Source organism: Malus sylvestris, chromosome 2 (genome assembly GCF_916048215.2).
Source record: "Malus sylvestris chromosome 2, drMalSylv7.2, whole genome shotgun sequence".
Lineage (NCBI taxonomy): Eukaryota > Viridiplantae > Streptophyta > Magnoliopsida > Rosales > Rosaceae > Malus > Malus sylvestris.
This window is the reverse complement of record NC_062261.1, coordinates 6,080,309-6,098,701: the sequence shown is the minus strand read 5'-3', so window position 1 is coordinate 6,098,701 and position 18,393 is coordinate 6,080,309. Positions and strand designations below refer to the sequence as shown.

At 35.5% G+C, this 18,393-nt stretch overlaps 1 protein-coding gene and 2 long non-coding RNA genes across 6 annotated transcripts in view; 1 reads left to right on the top strand and 2 right to left on the bottom strand.

Moving 5' to 3' along the window:
- The window catches only part of LOC126606028 (UDP-glycosyltransferase 91C1-like), a 101,460-nt gene that overhangs the window by 61,801 nt on the left and 21,266 nt on the right, over nt 1–18,393 (bottom strand). The gene's annotated exons all lie outside the window — the stretch shown is intronic.
- Nucleotides 8,313–10,234, bottom strand: LOC126606189 (uncharacterized). Its single transcript, XR_007617151.1, has 2 exons — nt 10,205–10,234; nt 8,313–9,386 (listed from the first exon to the last, which is right to left on the bottom strand). It is a non-coding gene; the product is annotated as an uncharacterized LOC126606189 (long non-coding RNA).
- On the top strand, nt 12,860–14,409 carry LOC126606193 (uncharacterized). The gene is made up of 3 exons (XR_007617154.1): nt 12,860–13,028; nt 13,980–14,153; nt 14,322–14,409. It is a non-coding gene; the product is annotated as an uncharacterized LOC126606193 (long non-coding RNA).

Genomic DNA, 18,393 nt, shown 5'->3' with positions numbered 1-18,393 from the left:
AACGTAATAATAATATGGGAATCACCCAACTAAACAACACAAAATCATGTGAAGCACGTGTATTCCCTTCTCATACCATAAAAAAGTTGGAATTCCAGAGTAGCTAACAAAAAGAGGATCACAAAATCATTCTATATCCGCCGACAGGGAGTGCTGACCAGCAGTGGCTGCCTCTCGATAATCAAAATTACGTACGTACTCCAAGTAGCCACGCATGCGTTATCATGCATGTATAACGCTAAGCTACCTAAGCAAGCTGCCGCGTGATTAGTTAGGTGGCCGCCCTAATAGGTTGGTGTCAATATCAAGGATCATTTTAGCTAAAAATTCTAAACTCATTCTCGGTTTAGTGGTATTTTTTATTAGTTCGTTAGATATATCATCAAAGCAAAAATCAAGGTAAGAAAATGTTAGAACTTTGTCAAAGGTAATTTCTTATGTCCTCGTTAAAGATACCAAATAATTGTACACAACGTGTTAATATGACTCAAATTCATCCTGCAAAAAAATCAATATATATATATAACTGTATGAGTGGGGTTTAGCCGGTCATGTGAATAACGGTTAAATACCCATTAGCGACCCGTTAGTTAATAAATTGTGTTGAAAGATATTTCAAATTCGATTAGTACTAATCACCCAAGATAATACGTTTGGCACAAAAGTAGCACCATAAAACGTACGTAAAAGCTTATTGTGTTGTATATAAAACAAACTTAAGCTGCACCAGCTGGAAGCCTGGAACCATGGAAATTGCTGGATTCGCATAAATCACTGCAAAAACATAGGCAGAGAGATCGACGTCATTCTTTTATATCATGCTTGAGTGCACCTTTTAATTGTTAATTACCACTAGATTTGATGCTCTTATTTTTAATACAATGTCCCCGTATCTTCAAAATCTTAATGTTTGAATGGAGCCAAGTGTCTCTTTCAAGTCCAATATTCTGTTGGTTTGGTGTCCACTAGTGATTGGCATTTACAAAATAGAACATGTAGAATGCTAAAGACACCAGCTAGTGCCTTTTTTTTTTTAAATAAAAAAAAAAAGAGACACCAACTTACGCGGCAATCTTTTATTTCTCTTATTCATGCCCCCCTTTTTTTTTATTTTTTTTTATTTTATAGAAGCGAGCAGTGGCGGATCTACAAAAAACTTTATTTTGGGAGTGCGGGGGGATGGGGGCAATGAGAATAGTACGTGCAGCACACGAAATTGTTTGGGTGGAATAACTTGTACATTGGTATTTCATTAAGTCTGGGTAGGCCGAAGGTCACTCATAATGCATACCTGTCGATAGATGCCAACAGCTTTCGAACGAGTATGTTGACTGATGTCAATAGATTTTGAGCGAGCATGTTGAGGCCAACATATTGGCTTATTCGAAAAAAAGCCTTGTTCCTTGGAAGATCTATCTTGTGTCTGGTACTCCATGGTTTCACTCTGCAAGAACTCCAAATCATTATGCTGAGTGAGCCTATCGAAGATGCCAATAGCAACGAATACAAAGGCATGAGCCTAGCAGCCACCTTGCCCAATGTAATTCGTTGAGCAGTTGGAAAACAACTTTCAAGCCATCTCAGTTTTACAAAGAGCAGCACCTAGCTTTTTCATGAAGATTTTCTGAGCTTTGGGGGGTCAGCTGATGTCACGCCTCGAACCCGAGATCGATAGAAAAATTCAAACCCGAATAAGAAACGTAAGTTAAAAACTAAATAAATAAAAGGAAATTAAAATGGGATTGAAAACAAATTTCTTTTATAAATAACTCATGAGTCTTAAACAAATCAGGAATTCTTTACATGAATAAACTTTCTATTCTCATTTCTAATCCGATCTCATCCTATCTACTCTTTTGAATGCCTAGTTCGTATATCTGCATAACAATAGAGGGATGAGCATCAACAACTTAGTAGGGACATAACCTTATCACATTAAATTTACAATATTAAATTAAGTGTCATGGAATCACATAGCCAAATATCAAATCTTTTATTTATTTATTATTTTTTTTATATAACAATGCATGAATGCAATCCAACCTCTTCGGCTACCCCCGTTATTTTATATAATAACATATGCGGACATGCACGTCCCATACCGTGCATTTTACCACTGCAGTGGTGGTTCGAATATTCTACTATACAAACTAACCCTCATAAGATATCCCAAGTTCATAAACCCCTTTTGTTAGTCATCTTATCTAACTCATTGATCTCCAGCCCAAATCACCGACATCAACAATTTATCCCGCCAATATCCTATTCTAATGTGCACAGTGGGCTCGCCTGGGACCTGGTTCACAATGAATAGATTCAACTACACAAAAAATCATTTCCAATTACCCTCATTTCCAAACCAGTCTCAACACTGAAGTTCCCACCACATCAACATGAATGATGCACAAATAATGTCATTTCATCTTTTATATGTATCACAATATATTCTCAATAAATAGCATTCTAACAATAATTCCATAACCAATAACACGTAAACACTTAACCGAAGCTATTAGCCAATTAATATCGAAGACAATAATCAATAAAAAAGATCAAGAATATTATAACACTTCACGAAATTTAATAAAATCAATTTTTGTAATAGTCTGCCATATTTCCCCTACCTGGATTCGAAAGCTAAAACAAAGATCCACGTCACTACTGGAATAGCTAAGCTCCACGTCACTACCGAAATAGCTAAATTCCGTGTACTTAGGCAAGTTGCTTGATCACTCCTAAATCATCATGTATTTCTTCCACCCTATTTCTTTTCTAATCTCTCTCCACATAAATATATATATATATATATATATATATATATATATATATATATATATATATTAAGTGAACGAGCTCCGGTGCTTGCATTGCATGCTAGCTCATGCTAGAAAAAAAACAAATGGAGTTAATCTCCTATTTATAACAGGAATAAGCGGTATTAAACTTGCTTCTAATTGGATGCTTTTGCGGTTAAAGATGACTAGGGCATTGTATCTACAAGGTGTCAAATGCAAAGCTAATATGGTTGACACGTCTAACTAATAGCTTCGAATAATATGCATTTTAGAGTGCTCTGTCATCACTTCTCATACAAGCTAGGCATGTTGGGACATGGCCAACAATTCTAGAGACAAGAAGAAGGTAATTGAGAATAGTAGAAAGTTCTACCAAGATATCTATTTGAATGGGTTGAGAATAATGAGTATATTGGATTTGTTTATAAAATTGGGCTTCTAAATTCTAATAAACTCTTTAAAATAAAATAGAAACATATGTATATATAAAAAAAAAAGGAAAGGGATCCTCTTCGGATTCCTTTCTCCTAATTCACCAAATTAGGAAATCTGTATCATTCAAATTTGATCTAACGGCTACAAACAGGGGCCCACTTTAAAAGTTATAATAACTTCAGCCGTTAGATCAATTTTCAATGGCACGGATTCCCTGATTTTGTGGATTAGGAGGAAGGGATCCTCCATATCCTTTTCCATAAAAAAAAATAAAAAAAATAAAAACTATAAATACGTACTTTAAAATACAAGGTCTCACAATCTACTATTCTTAAAGAAATTTCGTCCTCAAAATTTACTAAACATCTTAAATAGATGGGGATGCTTCCTTTTCATGTCAGACTCTACATCCCATGTGGCTTCTTCAATTCTATGGTATTGCCATCTAACCTTCACAAGAGGTACTTATCAATTCCTAAGCATTTTCATTTTTCGTTCAACTAGACAAATCGATCATTCTTCATAGGACACATTATGTATATAGGATCATTTTGACTGCACCTCCAATCTCAAAGCTTAATTGCCACGACTCCAGTTGCCTCGAAAGGCTATCTCATGAAAAGTACTACAGGGCAATCTAACTAAATTATAAATATAGTTTCCAAATGAGGTTATAGCTACAAGTGGTATTTCTAAGGGTTCAACCGTTTACAACATTCAAAATTGTGACCCATTACTTGGCCCACCATTTTGATTCTATTCCTATCACTCCCCAAAATAAAAGATATATTCCAAATAGTAGTAAGTTCTAGGAATTCTTTGGTCACCAATCACCATTTGCATTGTCAACTCTCAAATATGCAATAATCACTTTGTATCAAAACACCATTTAAAATCCTTGTCCCACAAGTCTATCACAATACTATTGTCCACTAACGTCTTCCAAAAATTATGTCATCAATATCAAATTTTCAAATCTTATCTCAAATATACTCAAGAGAGTTCAACTTAAATTTAATACTCTTCCAAGTATTTCTATAAATTCGTACATGCATTACTTATATCTCCATATCCAAACTTATTAAATCTTCTTTGAAAAGTCACTACTAAATCACATGCTGAGAAATTAAAATTTTACCGCAATGTATCTCTTTATGACGTCAATCTGAAACTAATTTCATGATTCCACTGAACAACCAATATTTCAAGTTATCTCACTATTCTAATCCTCTACTAACCAATAACTTCAATCGCGTATTAATTTATCAAGGACAAAAATCTTACATTCTCCATTAACTTCATCTTATGTACTTCTACTACGAGACTAAATTTCAAGTTAACATCCATAAATTTATTTCTTGAACCTACAAATCCAACACTTCATAGAGATAAGTCAAGGTATTGGAGTTCTTCAATTTGTGTCAAAAGTACACATGTCATGTATTATTCCTGCTTAGAGATTACTTTGATCATCCAATTCACGACTCTCCATTCCTTTCATAACATTCATTTAGCCGCTTAAATACTTGTGGTAAAATAAAGTATATGAGGCTCTTAGTTCCAATTATTACTTCATTCTTGTGAACGTGTACATATCAATCACCACTTAACTTCCAAGTCAAAGAGAGAGTCAATACTATGCATCATAATCCCTCTGTTTTGTATTCCCATTATTGATAACCTTATGCATACTAATTAAACTACTAAAATAAGATCATCCAACTCCAAAAATTCACTGACTTCAATACATGCCAATCCAATAAGTTCTCTAATAGTCTTATTTTCACCACATATAGTTCATATACCTAACTAATATTAAGAACCTCATCAGTTTGTTCCCATTATTTCCTCTGGTTCAGTAGTAAGTCTTAACTCCATTTTTCCTTCAACTCATTTCTTTTTCTTCCATTTGAATTCTAAACACAAGACAACTTTAACACAATTCTCATTCTAGTAACTGCATCCCAGTCAAGTAGTAGTCCACGTCCAAATTTAAATAGGTCAATCTCCTATTCAATCCTATGAAATTCCAAGTCACTAAATTATGACACTCCCACATTCCCTTTCTCTATTGTCTTTCACTCTTTCTTTATACCTCTATCACCAAGAGTGTATACTTGTAGTTTTCATTCTCTTTTAGAATCCTCAGCTACTCAATTCTTTTTCTTCTTAAAATTAACATAAGCTTTTCTTCTGAAAATTACTCTCTTTCCGTACGGACGATATTATAATACAGTTACATCTCTTTTCGATCTTAATTTGATTCCCAAAACTCACCATATCTTCATCAAACTAGCTGACAGACAACCAAAGTTCATCCCTCCTCTTACAACATCTTTCATGATCTCTACTATTTATTCAAGCCTAATTAAATTATACAAAGTCTCATCAACATATTTATACATTTTTTTTGAATTCTTCAACACTGAAACATGTAAAATAATTGTTGCATCAATATAGGTAATCTCAAATTCTTCTGACCAGTATATAAGTACCCAAATCCTCATATTGAAGCACCAATTCTCCTTCATAGTTATGATTCTGTCTATAACAATAATTTTACAAGTGATTCTCTAAAATTGTGAACCAACACTGAGTTCAAGCCTAACTCCTAGAGCTCATATTAACTATATAATAATTCATAATTCAATTGCAAAATTTCAAATTCAAAGTGATCATAAAATTCTTTGTAACATCTTAGGAATTAATCTGGCAATTTGTTCAGTGATACTCACTGCATATATAATCATATGTATGCTAATTCTCCAATGAAAACACTTTAGTTTCTTACAACTCCTGCCAAATCATAACTAATAACTCCACATCTATCCAACTTAGTAATCCATAGACCTATTCAAACTTGAATTTCCTTCGTAATTACTTGCCCTTACATCACACGAGTAACAAAATCCAAGTGTTCGTAACATCTTCATCTTTAAATTATCAATCCAGCATCACATGTAACTAACTTATATTAAGATCCTTTGCATAAAAATTCTTCTTACTTGTCCATTACTCAAGATCAAGACAACACTAGGAAATACAAAACTCTATATCACATCAAATTCTCGTCTCATTCAATTCTTAACTCTAAGCTCGCTTCTAATCCCTTAGCTAATTGACAAATTTTCTCTAGAAATTCCTTTTGTAGAATTTACTTGAATACTTCTTGTTTCCTTCATCGTTAAGAGTCAAATGAGTAGAGTATACATTGACTTCTCCAATTTTCATTACAGTAGTCTAACTTTAAAAAAAAAAATGATAGCAATCATCCATCTCCAAATGGCAAAAACATTACAACTACTTACTGAATTTATTTCTTATTCCTTCCTTGGTAATTGATGACCACTATCCTCTTACTCAAATCTACATTTCAAGTTCTCTCATCCTTTACTTACTCATGACTGAACCCAGTTCACTTGAGAAATTCAATAAGACTCAGAGTTATCTGCATGCATTGCTTAACTTTCATCCTTTTTACTGCTGGATCAAACAAACTTAACTTTATTACACAAAATATTTACATATAAATTCAATTGCCAAGGTCATGTGCAAAAACTGACTTCACATTCAAGCCTATTTCATACACTCTACAAGTCACTAGAGGCTAACCAAAACCTTTGCTTCAAAAAATCTATCTCATGGACACTTTTAAATTCAAACCTAGCTATCTGGCTCATGTTAAACTTCTCCCACAATTCTTATCCAAGGGTGTCTAATACCTATGCTCTGATATCATTCTGTCACACCCTGAACTTGGGATTGATAGAAAATTTGAACCCGAATCAGAAACGTGAGTTAAAAACTAAATATATAAAAGGAAATTAAAACGGGGTGGAAAACAAATTTATTTTATAACCATAACTCATGATTCTTAATCAAATCAAGAATTCTTTACATGAATAAACTTTCTATTCTCACATCTAATCTGATCTCATCATGTCTACTCTTTTGAATGTCTAATTCGTATACTTGCATAACAATAAAGGGATGAGCTTCAACAGGTCAGTAGGGACATAATCTTACCACAGTAAATTTACAATATTAAATTAAGTGTCATGGAATCACATAGTCAAATATCAAATCACTTTTTTATAACAATGCATGAATGCAATGCAACCTCTTCGACTACCTCCGTTAATTTATATAATAAAACATGCGGACCTACACGTCCCATACTGTGCATTTTACCACTGTAGTGGTGGTTCGAATATTCTATTATACAAACTAACCCTCATAAGATATTCCAAGTTCATAAACCCATTTTGTTAGTCATCTTATCTAATTCATTGATTTTCAACCCAAATCACCCACATTGACAATTTATCCTGCCAATATCTTATTCTAATGTGCACACCGGGCTCGCCTGGGACCTGGTTCACAATGAATAGATTCAACTACACAAAAGATCATTTCCAATTACCCTTATTTCCAGACCAATCTCAACACTGAAATTCCAACCACATCAATATGAATGATGCACAAATAATGTCATTTCATCTTTTATATGTATCACAATATATTCTCAACAAATAACATTCTAACAATAATTCCATAACCAATAACAAGTAAACACTTAACCGAAGCAATTAGCCAATTAATATCCAACACATTAATCAACGAAAAAGATCAAGAATATTATAACACACTTCACGAAATTTAATACAATCAATTTCTGTAAAGGTCTGCCATATAAAAGCATCGTTCAGATCCACACAAAAAATCTTGATTTGAATTCGGGATGTTCTTGGCTAAAACTCGATGGATTTAAGAATTAATTAGTTTTCAATCTTAAACTAAACCAATAACAATTATTCCTAAACCACAGTACTTCATTGATGTCTCCTTAGGATTTTGGATGGTATGGAATGCCATTGGAGCAAAAGACAAGAACCAGAGACGGCAACGGAAGCTAACATTTGATGGAGAAATTTTTTTTTTGTCCCCCACCGCTGCTAAATCATACAAATTTGTTTAGACAAATATACTTTTATATCTAAATTCTAGTTAGTCATGGTCAAATTTTAGTTTTTCACTGATTGTGCTAATTAAATTCTTATGTGAATTTAGAAGCTGCTCACATTGGATAATAATATTGTATGAAATTAATGTTCTTTTGAGCTTTCCCAGAAACCCACAAATATCAGAAAAATTCAAACATTCAACACAGCAAAAAATAAGAAATAAAAAAAAGATTACCATGTCTTTCTACTGAAATTCATCATATAATTGGGTTTCTCTACACCAATTCATGATCAACCTCTCTGCGTCTCTCACCCTCCCACAAGCCCAAGGACTGCCAGACCAAAACCTACCCCGCCACAATCAAGGCGACAAACACCGTCGGCACGAAGAAATCCAAGCTCGACCGCTGAATCATGTGAGCCGGGAAGCACATTGACTCTCTCGGACAATCCAAGGGTATCCTAACAAACCCCTCTCTGGTGCAAGACTTGGCTAGAGGAGAGAAGGGTGATATCGCCGTGAATTTGGAAAAATTTCTCAAGGGGGTGGAAACACGTTGTATGTTGAACTATTTGTCCAAGTTTTTGGTGTTAAGATGAAATTGTCCTCAACTGATGGTTCAGTTGCATGTTCTTGTCCGTAGCAATTAAACTTCAAAACAGGAAAGCCACGTGTTTTATTTTTATTGGCTCAATACATATACAACGTGGAGTGCAGGGAATCTAGAAAAATTTCTCCACTCGGGGACGACTGTAAAGTCCTCTGGCCGCCTGCGTTTATTGCTGAGTAACACGGATGGATGACCGATAAAAGCCATGGATTTGGCGGTGACGCTGAAGTAGACCGAGTTGACTTTAAGCTTAGTGGCAACTCAGGGAACCCAGTAGCAAATGAAGTCGTGGACGATCCAGTTGACACCCGAGTGTTCGATGAAATGGATCACTGAAGGCTTGAGCAAGTCGTATGCTTTTTTAAGGTAATGGACTTTGTTGATTGGTAGCTCGGAGGTGGACTCGACGGATTCTGGTAAGCCGTCGACGGCATGGAGAGGAAGCTCGACAAAATCGATGAGCGGGGAAAAGGAGGAGCATCGGAGACGATTGATGTTTTTGGGGGGTGGAGATGAAGGAGATTTGGTGACCCTTTTGAGCTAAGAACTTGGAGACCTCGAGATATGACATTAGGCCATCTCTAACCGAGAGCTGGCCAAATGGCTCGTTTTAGTCTTCTGGCCCTCCAAGATATTAATATTTTAATGAACATTACAGGGCCATATTTGCCTCCATCTCCAACCGAGGGCCAAAGGGCCATAAGGCTTGTTTTAGCCCTATCACAAAAAATCGTCTCCAACTGAGGGTCAAACATAATTTATTATTTAAATTTTAAAACTATAACAACTTAAATTTAAAAACTACAACTTATATTTAAAAACTACAACTTAAATTTAAAAACGACATATTAAATTTAAAAACTACAAATTAAATTTAAAACTACAATATTGAAGGAAATATTGCAGATGAAGTGAAGAATTGAAAGAGCTTCACCATATTTATAGAAGAAAAAAAAGGTTTAAGTTCAAAAAAAAAATTGAATACAACGGCTAGTTGCAGTCAACTAGCCGTTGTATTCAAATTTTTTCATACTATTCGTGTCAGTTATAACCGACATTATTGCAATTCAAATTACTATTCGATATTCCTGTCTAACCCTTATATTTAAATCACTATTAGTGTCGGTTATAACTGACACTATTGAAATAATCTAAATTATTCATGTCGGTTATAACCGACAGGAAATCCGACACATTTAAAAAAATTTATGGCCAGCCTGGGGTTGGCTGGCTGGCTGAAAGTGGCCAGCCCTCTAGCCCTTTAGCCCTTTCAGATTTCGTGGGGCCCACAAGCCCTCTGGCCTAGCCTTTGGTTGAAGACGGTTTTCGAGCTATTTTTGGTACTCTAGACTCTTCGGTTGGAGATGACCTTAGGTGGCTGTAGGCTAGCCATAGGAACATGGCTATGTGAAGTTTCTTCTGATCTTTGTTCTCCATGTGTTTGACAATTGGGTGTGAGAGAAGAGACTCTTAGGCAGAACTTGGCTACTGAAAATATTAGCAGCAGCTTCAGCTGCTAGCAAATCACAGATGAACACGTGTCCAAATTATGATTAAAAAATCAATTATTTGAACACGTATCCATCTGTGATTGGTCAACACCACGTGTCCAAATTATGATTAAAAAAATTAATTATTTGAACACATATCCATCTGTGATTGGTCAACAGCAGCTGCTGTTGATTTTTCAGCAACCAAGTTCATTTAACATTTGCAAATTGCGAATTGATTGCGGATTGAACACGTGTTGAGATATGACATTAAATGAACACGTGTCCAAATTATGATTAAAAAATCAACTATTGGCATGACGATTACGAATTGATTGTGGATTGCAAATTGATAAGTTACTGGTAAATCAGCGATCACGATTCATTTAACATTGCAAGTTGCAGGCGATATTTATTCTTTGGGTCCGTCACGGTTTACTTGACATTGCAAGTTGCTTGTAATAATTATTCTTTGGGTCCCTTTGTGTTGGTCCCTAGAGAATTGCTATTATGATATTAATAATGCGAATTTCGGTACATCTATAAAGAAAAAAAAAATTGTAATTAACAATTTAGCGAGTTATAGTCTTAATTTAAATTTAGGTAATTTTTCTTTTGATAATCTTTCTTCTTGAGAAACACTTTAAAAGTAACGTTTAGAGTTCTTTTGGATGTGCTTTTAAAATGACTGAAAGCGTTTTTGGTGAAATAGATTTTGAGTTTTAAAAGCACTTTAAGTGCCTTTTGGAAGAAGCACCAGATATGTGCTTCTTGCAGGAAGCACTTAAAGTGTTTTTTTTAGGATTCACTTGAATTTTTAATAAGGATTGCTTTCAAAAATATTTTCACCAAAAACACTTTCAGTCATTTTAAAAGTACATCCAAATGAACCCTTATTTAGTTATCATTGCAAGCAAACTTTTACAATTTTAACACAGGCCAACCTATTAGGGCGGCCACCCAACTAATCACGCGGCAGCTTGCTTAGGTAGCTTTAGCGTTATATATATGCATGCGTGGCTATTTAAAGTACGTACGTAATTTTGATTACCGAGAGGCAGCCACTGCTGGTCAGCACCCACTATCGGCGGATATAGAATGACTTGTGATCCTTTTTTTGTTGGCTACTCTGTAATTCCAACTTTTTTATGGTATCAGAGGAGAACACACGTGCTTCACGTTATTTGTGTTGTTTAATTGGGCAATTTCCATATTATCACTATATTGTCATTTAGTTTTATGGTGTAACTTCAATTTTTTTCACTCATTGACATCCATGTAGAGAGTAGAATTGAGGTGCATGATTGTGCCGTCGGGCATGAACCATTAGCACTGATTGGCCCATCTGTCACATTTGTGGAGGACAAAGAGATCCGAGGCGGAATGGCCATCCGACGTGACACGTCGTTTGAGGATAAGAGATGCTGCCGCTTTTCCATATATGTCACATATATTCAGTTATGCATGTGGAAAATTGAAATGGTTGAAAGTATTTTTGTTAGGGATGTTTGAAAGCATTTTTTTCACAGTTAACATTTTAATTGCGTTTGTCAAAAAAGTTAAAAAGACTTATGAATTATGTAAGGATGGTGTTATCTACAAATCTTTTCAATTTCCCGCCATTGAAACGAATGAATTGAAGAAATCTATGGAGAAAAATTAATAAGAGTGTGTAGAAAGTAAAAAGAGATGTGTGAACAACACTACCCTTAAATAAATGCTTTATAAAGAAACACATGCCAAAAGTTTCAATACTACAAAGTTCTTTTTATAAGAAGCACTTATATTAGTAATAAAATTTCAATATGTTAATAACAAAAACGGGATTGTCTTCGGAAGTCTAGCCCACCAAGTAGTATAACTTTTTAAATAATTTCCACTAATCAATTTTTTAGAATCAATCTCTACGTTCATTTTCAAAACTGTTTCATAAACACATATGTAATGCTTTTCAAAAAAGACCTAATCGGATAAATGGTATTTGTGGTGACAAGATAATCGGAAGATAGCCCTGGTGAGAAAAAAAATAGAATTTAAACCCTTGTGGTGTAGTCTGTTAGTAAATTTAGTCCAAAAGTAATTTTTCCGTTAAATTACAATTTTTATCTTGTATTTAACAAACATTTAACAAAAAAAAATTTTGGACTAAATTTGTTAACAATACCACCACAAAAGCTTAAATCCTACTTTCTTTTTTTTTCTTTTTTTTTTTACCATGAAACATATCTTCCAATTACTTTAGCACTAGGGGTGGGCATAAAAACCGTCAAACCGCAAAACCGCATCAAACCATATGAAAAAAAACCGAAAAGAACCGTGTTGACTGGAAAAGTCAACTTTGAGTCAAAAACCGAACCGAACCGTTTAAACCGGTTTCGAATGAACAAGAACCGGCCGAAACCGAACTGAACCTTTTTATTAATAATAAATAAATAAATTATATATATATACACATGTCATGATATAATAGGTTGACAAATGAGTTTCACCAAGTTGCAAAGCATGGAATCCCATCCCAATTAGGTTTCACTCATTCACAATCAGACAGTCTCACTCACCTCACCCTCCTCACTCACGCAGCCTCACCCCTCTCACATCCCCATTCCCCCATTTCGCACATCCGAGATCCGACCCTCACCACTACCTCTCATCCAAAAATATCAACGATTCTTCAGGCAGCCCACAACCTCAGCTTCTGCAACGGCACTCTTCATCCTCCTTCCTCCCTCCTTGGTATTTTCTCTATCTTTCTTATATTTGAAATTGAGATTAGGAATATGGATGGTTGAGTTCCACTGGATTTCCATTCTGTTTTACCTGCACTATATATGTGTGATTAACACTGTCTATTGTCTAATTGAGTCATGTGACTCTTGTCCTGCATTTAGGGACATTTGTATATAGATGGTCTGTAGGATTCAATAAGGGTGTTTTAAGTTCGTAGATTCTACAGAAATGTCATCGGCTTTAATCTGCCCCTTTATGTAGGGCCACTTTGAGCTGGAGTAATGTCAAAATGGTTTTCTTTGCTTGGTCTTTGGTGTGGGGTAGACTGTAGAGTCTTCACCTTTGAAATTTCAGGAAGTGGAGGTCTTCTTAGGTAAAGATTTTGTATATGAAAAAAACTTCTAAGAATTAGTTGTAGAGTCTTCACCTTCGAAATTTCAGAATTGCCTGGAATCTCTTCTTCTATGTGGTTCAGTTGGTTCAATTGGTTATGTGGTTCAGTTTCTACGAAAGCTTCAGTTGTAGTAGAATTCAAAATTTTAGGAATAAAAACAATTTACTTTTCTTTAATTCTGTAACATCAAAAGAAATAGACAAGATAAATATATAACAATCATCCACTAGAGTCTCAGACTCACTTATCTATTTGAGGTTCACCTCCTTGAAAGGCATAAGCAAAATGCCCCTCTGCTGCCTGTAACGAAAATGTGAAATGTAAGTCATATTGATGAAAGCATGAGGGTGATGAATAAAACCTATCTCAAACTAAAGTTTCAAGAAATAAGATGGAGCACCAGTAAAAGCTCAAGGAAAAACAACACTCTAATTGACAACACTATGCCTGGGAAAAAATAAAGTGTTTAACTGTGCTGAAATTAGTACTTCATGGCATGTTTACCCCTTCTAACATGATTTGAAGGTTAATTAACAATTTTTTTTTTTTTGGTTGCTCTGCAGTGGCACAACTGATGACAAAAATCAAGAATCGATCTTCACTGTGAGGAGAAAATAAGATCTCATTAGTTCATCAATACCAAATCTATGGCATGAATTGACCTCAAAGCTTCACTATGAAACATTATGTGTTAAACCTGCAAGAGATGGATGCTCAACAGGGGTTGGAAGGTTATGGTAGGTTTATCCTTGTTTACTTTTTCCTTTTTTATTTATTATGTTTCATTGTTTTGTTCAATGGTAGTGAATAGACTAGTAAGCTCTTTATGCACTTAATTCCATAATTGTGTTGTCCTGCAATGAATTTATGATGTCCTCCTTCGGTCAATTTGTTTTTGTATGCAGCTGCGCTGAAGACCTTTTAGTGTATGTAAAAGCATTGGAAGACTGTCTTCATTGGTTCCTCCTAATAGTTTCTCTAAGGTATAAAATGGTTTAATTGTAGATCTTCTCAGTATGGCCTCTTATCTCTTTTTGGAGTTTCATTTTAGATATATTTGTTACAAATGTTCGTTTATATTATTTTTCACTACAAATATTGTGTCGTGTTTTCTGCTACTATTATCAATAACCACGAGAAAGTAGAATGTAGTTTGTCCTTTAGGCAGTACAACATTTGCCTTGACTGCCTTTAAGTGATTGAGATCCATGCTAATTCAAGTCTTTGATGTTTCTGTTTGGTTGGAATTTTAACATGTTCTATGCTTTTGTTTAGTTTTATGATGTGGGCATGTTGTTCTCTCGTTCTAATCACTCAATATATTCCTATAATTCAAAATATGTATGTGAATGACATGGTTTTTGTTTTTTGTCTATTTTAGGGATGATGAACCAATCAAAATCACATAGTTTTTGTTCTTCTTTTGCATCTGCTTCTTCATCATCACCTTCGTCATTACCGGATCCAACACCATCACTACCAACTCAAACCATATCCCAACCACCAACTCCACCACAACCCCAACCACCAACTCAACCAAGTGGTATTCCTCCATTGCCTCCTCTTGGGAACAGTAGGCGTAGGGCAAAAGTATGGGACCATTTTGTTGAATATGATGACATAGAAAACATTGTGAAGCCATATGGGACCAAAGAAACAATAATTAGAAGGAGAGCTAGGTGTAAGCATTGTTCTACTACCTTTGCTACTAACCCTTCTGGAAATGGTACTTAAACCGTTACAAAACATATTGAGGGAGGAAGATGTAAGAGTTATCCGGGAATAAATCAGGATAAAAGGCAAAATATTTTGTCTTTTGATGATGGTGTTGGTACTCTTATGGCTAGGGGGAATACAAAAGAAGATTGCATAAAGTCGTTGGTACAAATGGTTGTCTTAGATGAGTTGCCGTTTTCACATGTTGAAGGGAGAGGGTTTAGGTTTTTCTGTAGTGTTGTTTGCCCCCATTTTTATCCACCATCTCGTAGGACACTTGACAGACACTTTGTCTTCATGTCTGATGAAATGAATGCAAAATTGAAAACAGAGTTAGCCTCACATAGAGTTAGCCTCACAACCGACACATGGACAAGTCTTCAAAAGGTAAACTACATGGTGATAACGGCACATTTCATAGATAGTAATTGGAAGTTGCACAAAAGAATACTAAACTTTTGTGTCATAGCTAATCACAAGGGGAACTCCATTGGAAAACTTCTTGAGGTTTTGTTTGGACCCAAATTTACACCATCGGCCCGTGTAATCAAGGCCGTTGAGTAAGCATAGTTCTCGACCGTCGGATGGAAAAGTGAAGATATTTTTGTTAAAGGATAATATTATGATTTTTTATCATTAATAATTATTTTTAATGATGAATTATCTTGATATTTTCTTGTACAAGATAGATGAGATGCAAATGTAATTCAATTTGATTTGGGATTCTTGGAGTTAAGACGCGTGGTGGATTGGGAGCATCAGAGCACGTTATTAAGAGTCCTAATACACTACTGCATTGTTGGCAAATGGGCATTGACAGAGATATTAATGCTTGCATGAAGATGAAGATGTTAAATTGGAGATGGATAGCCATGTGTGAGTGGATTTGGTGGAGCCATGCATGCATATCATTATTTCAAGTCAAGATGCTTATCAACACTAATTGGTATATGCTAATATGCTATTAATTAGCACAAAGTGGTTTCGTGTTGGTAAGTGATAACAATCTTTTATTTTGCATGAGATTGTTATGAATGAGGACTTTGATGTTGGCGGCAGCTTTACAACGCGAGCCGTCAGGATGAGGATGCTACTTATAAATACAAAGTCGCAGACAATGGTTAGAAGACCTCTAATTCAACACATAACTGCCCTGCGCAAACTCTCTCAACAACTTGAGATTTTTTATTTTCTCTTTTCGCTGACACATCTTCCGTTGGCATCAACAGCACTGTGGAAGCAACCGGTGATATCTTAAGTCGGAATAGATAGCTCTGTCACCGTAGAATCAGCCGATCTCGCAGCATCTTCCGTTGGCATCAACAGCACTGCGACGAGGACGGTTGGTTACCTATCCAAGTCTCGGTCGAGAAGGATTTCCGAATCCTTGTTGGTCGAGGTCATCTCATCAGCCTTCTCGGCGAAGTGAGGTGTTACAAGTTATTACATTCGGCACATTGAAAGCCGAGTTTGATATTGAACTTCGTAGAATAGTAGCCTTATCTTCAGGTTTGAGAACCCAAGAGGCCGAGACGTGTTCCTTCCTCGGTCGCAATCGCAAGACGCAAAAGTTAGTCGCGCACCCAACGCAACATCAACAAATTTACTCATCGGCCGAGCTCAGCCGACGAGTTGGCACGCCCCGCATTCACCGAATGACGTAGTTAGCTTATAGATTACTCGGCCTGCGCGCCACGTAGGCTTGGTAGTTTTTAGGGTCAACAGGTTTGTTTGCTAGAATGGGGTTTGGAGAATGTACTAACCATCATGGTCGATAATGCTTCTTCAAACAAGGTGGCAATAGATTATTTGAAGACAAAGATGTGTCATTGGCAAAATTCACGAATGATACTTGAGGGAAATCATATGCATGTCAGGTGTTGTGCTCATATTGTTAACTTGATAGTTCAAGATGGTTTGATAACGTTAGATAAATCCATCTTAGCTATTAGGAATGCGTTGGTCTATGTAACGTCTTCTCCACAAAGGGTGGAAACTTTTAGGAGTTGTGTTAAGAAGGAGAAAATTGAATGCAAAGGTCTTGTTTTTTTAGATGTGCCAACTAGGTGGAATTCGAACATGGTTTGGTGAAGATGTGCCGGGAGAAGAAGAACGAGTGGGTAGACCTTCAATGGTAAAAAGAGGTATTGGCCACCAAATATGGAAGATTGGAGCAATGCCGCTATCTTTGTCAATTTTTTGAAAGTGTTCTATCAAATAACATTGAAGATGAGTGTTACTTTACATCCGGCTTGTCATAGTACTTTTTCTGATTTGCTTGTAATTGACAAAGAAATAGTTGATTTGTTTGTTGAAGAAGATATGTTATTAACTCAAACCTACACAAGTTTGATATTGCATGAAATGGCACTAAGTATGAAGGCGAAATTTGATAAGTATTGGGGTGATCTTGTTAAAGTGAATCCTTTTCTGTTTGTGGGACTTGTGCTTGATCCAAGATATAAATTGGGCTATGTGCCACATATTTTGAAGCGTCATGGTTGTAGTATTGATGAAGCCATGGCTAAGAAGGATGAGATAAAAAGCTTAGTCTTCAAACTATATGATGAGTATGTTCCTTCTTCTAACCAACCAAGTGGTTCTAGTGCTAATAGTTGTTTTAATACTACTAGTACTACAACCACTATTGGTGGGGCTGATCCAAAAAAACATGGAAGGGGGAAAAATGAGCAGAAATGGATGAAAGTTGGATAAAAGAAGTTGAAGCAAGTAATGTCGTGCTCTCGGACTATGAATTTGATAGGTACTTGTTAGATCGCAATGAAAAAGTGGAAGTGGGTCAAGATTTTGATATTTTAAATTGGTGGAAATTGAATGGTGTTAAATACCCAGTGTTGGCACTAATTGCAAAGGAAGTTCTTGCAATTCCGGTCTCAACGGTAGCTTCAGAATCTGCCTTTAGCACGGGATGAAGGATTGTGAACTCATATCGTTCTTCGTTGACTCCTCTAATGGTAGAGATGTTAATTTGTACTCAAAACTGGTTGATGTCCGATAACATCTCAATTTTAGACGATGAGACAATCTTGGCAGATATAGAGTTTTATGAAGCACTTGAAACAGGTATGAATATTTATTTTTCATTACTTTGTTTTTGTTTTTTCTCTTGTTTTGTTGCATGCTTGCTTTCTTATTTTCTAATGAGTTCTTGATTTTTATATGTTCTAGAAAAAAGGAATGGTGACACATCTAGCATTGGGGATTCATAAACTATTTAGTCCTAACTTATCACCTTTTACT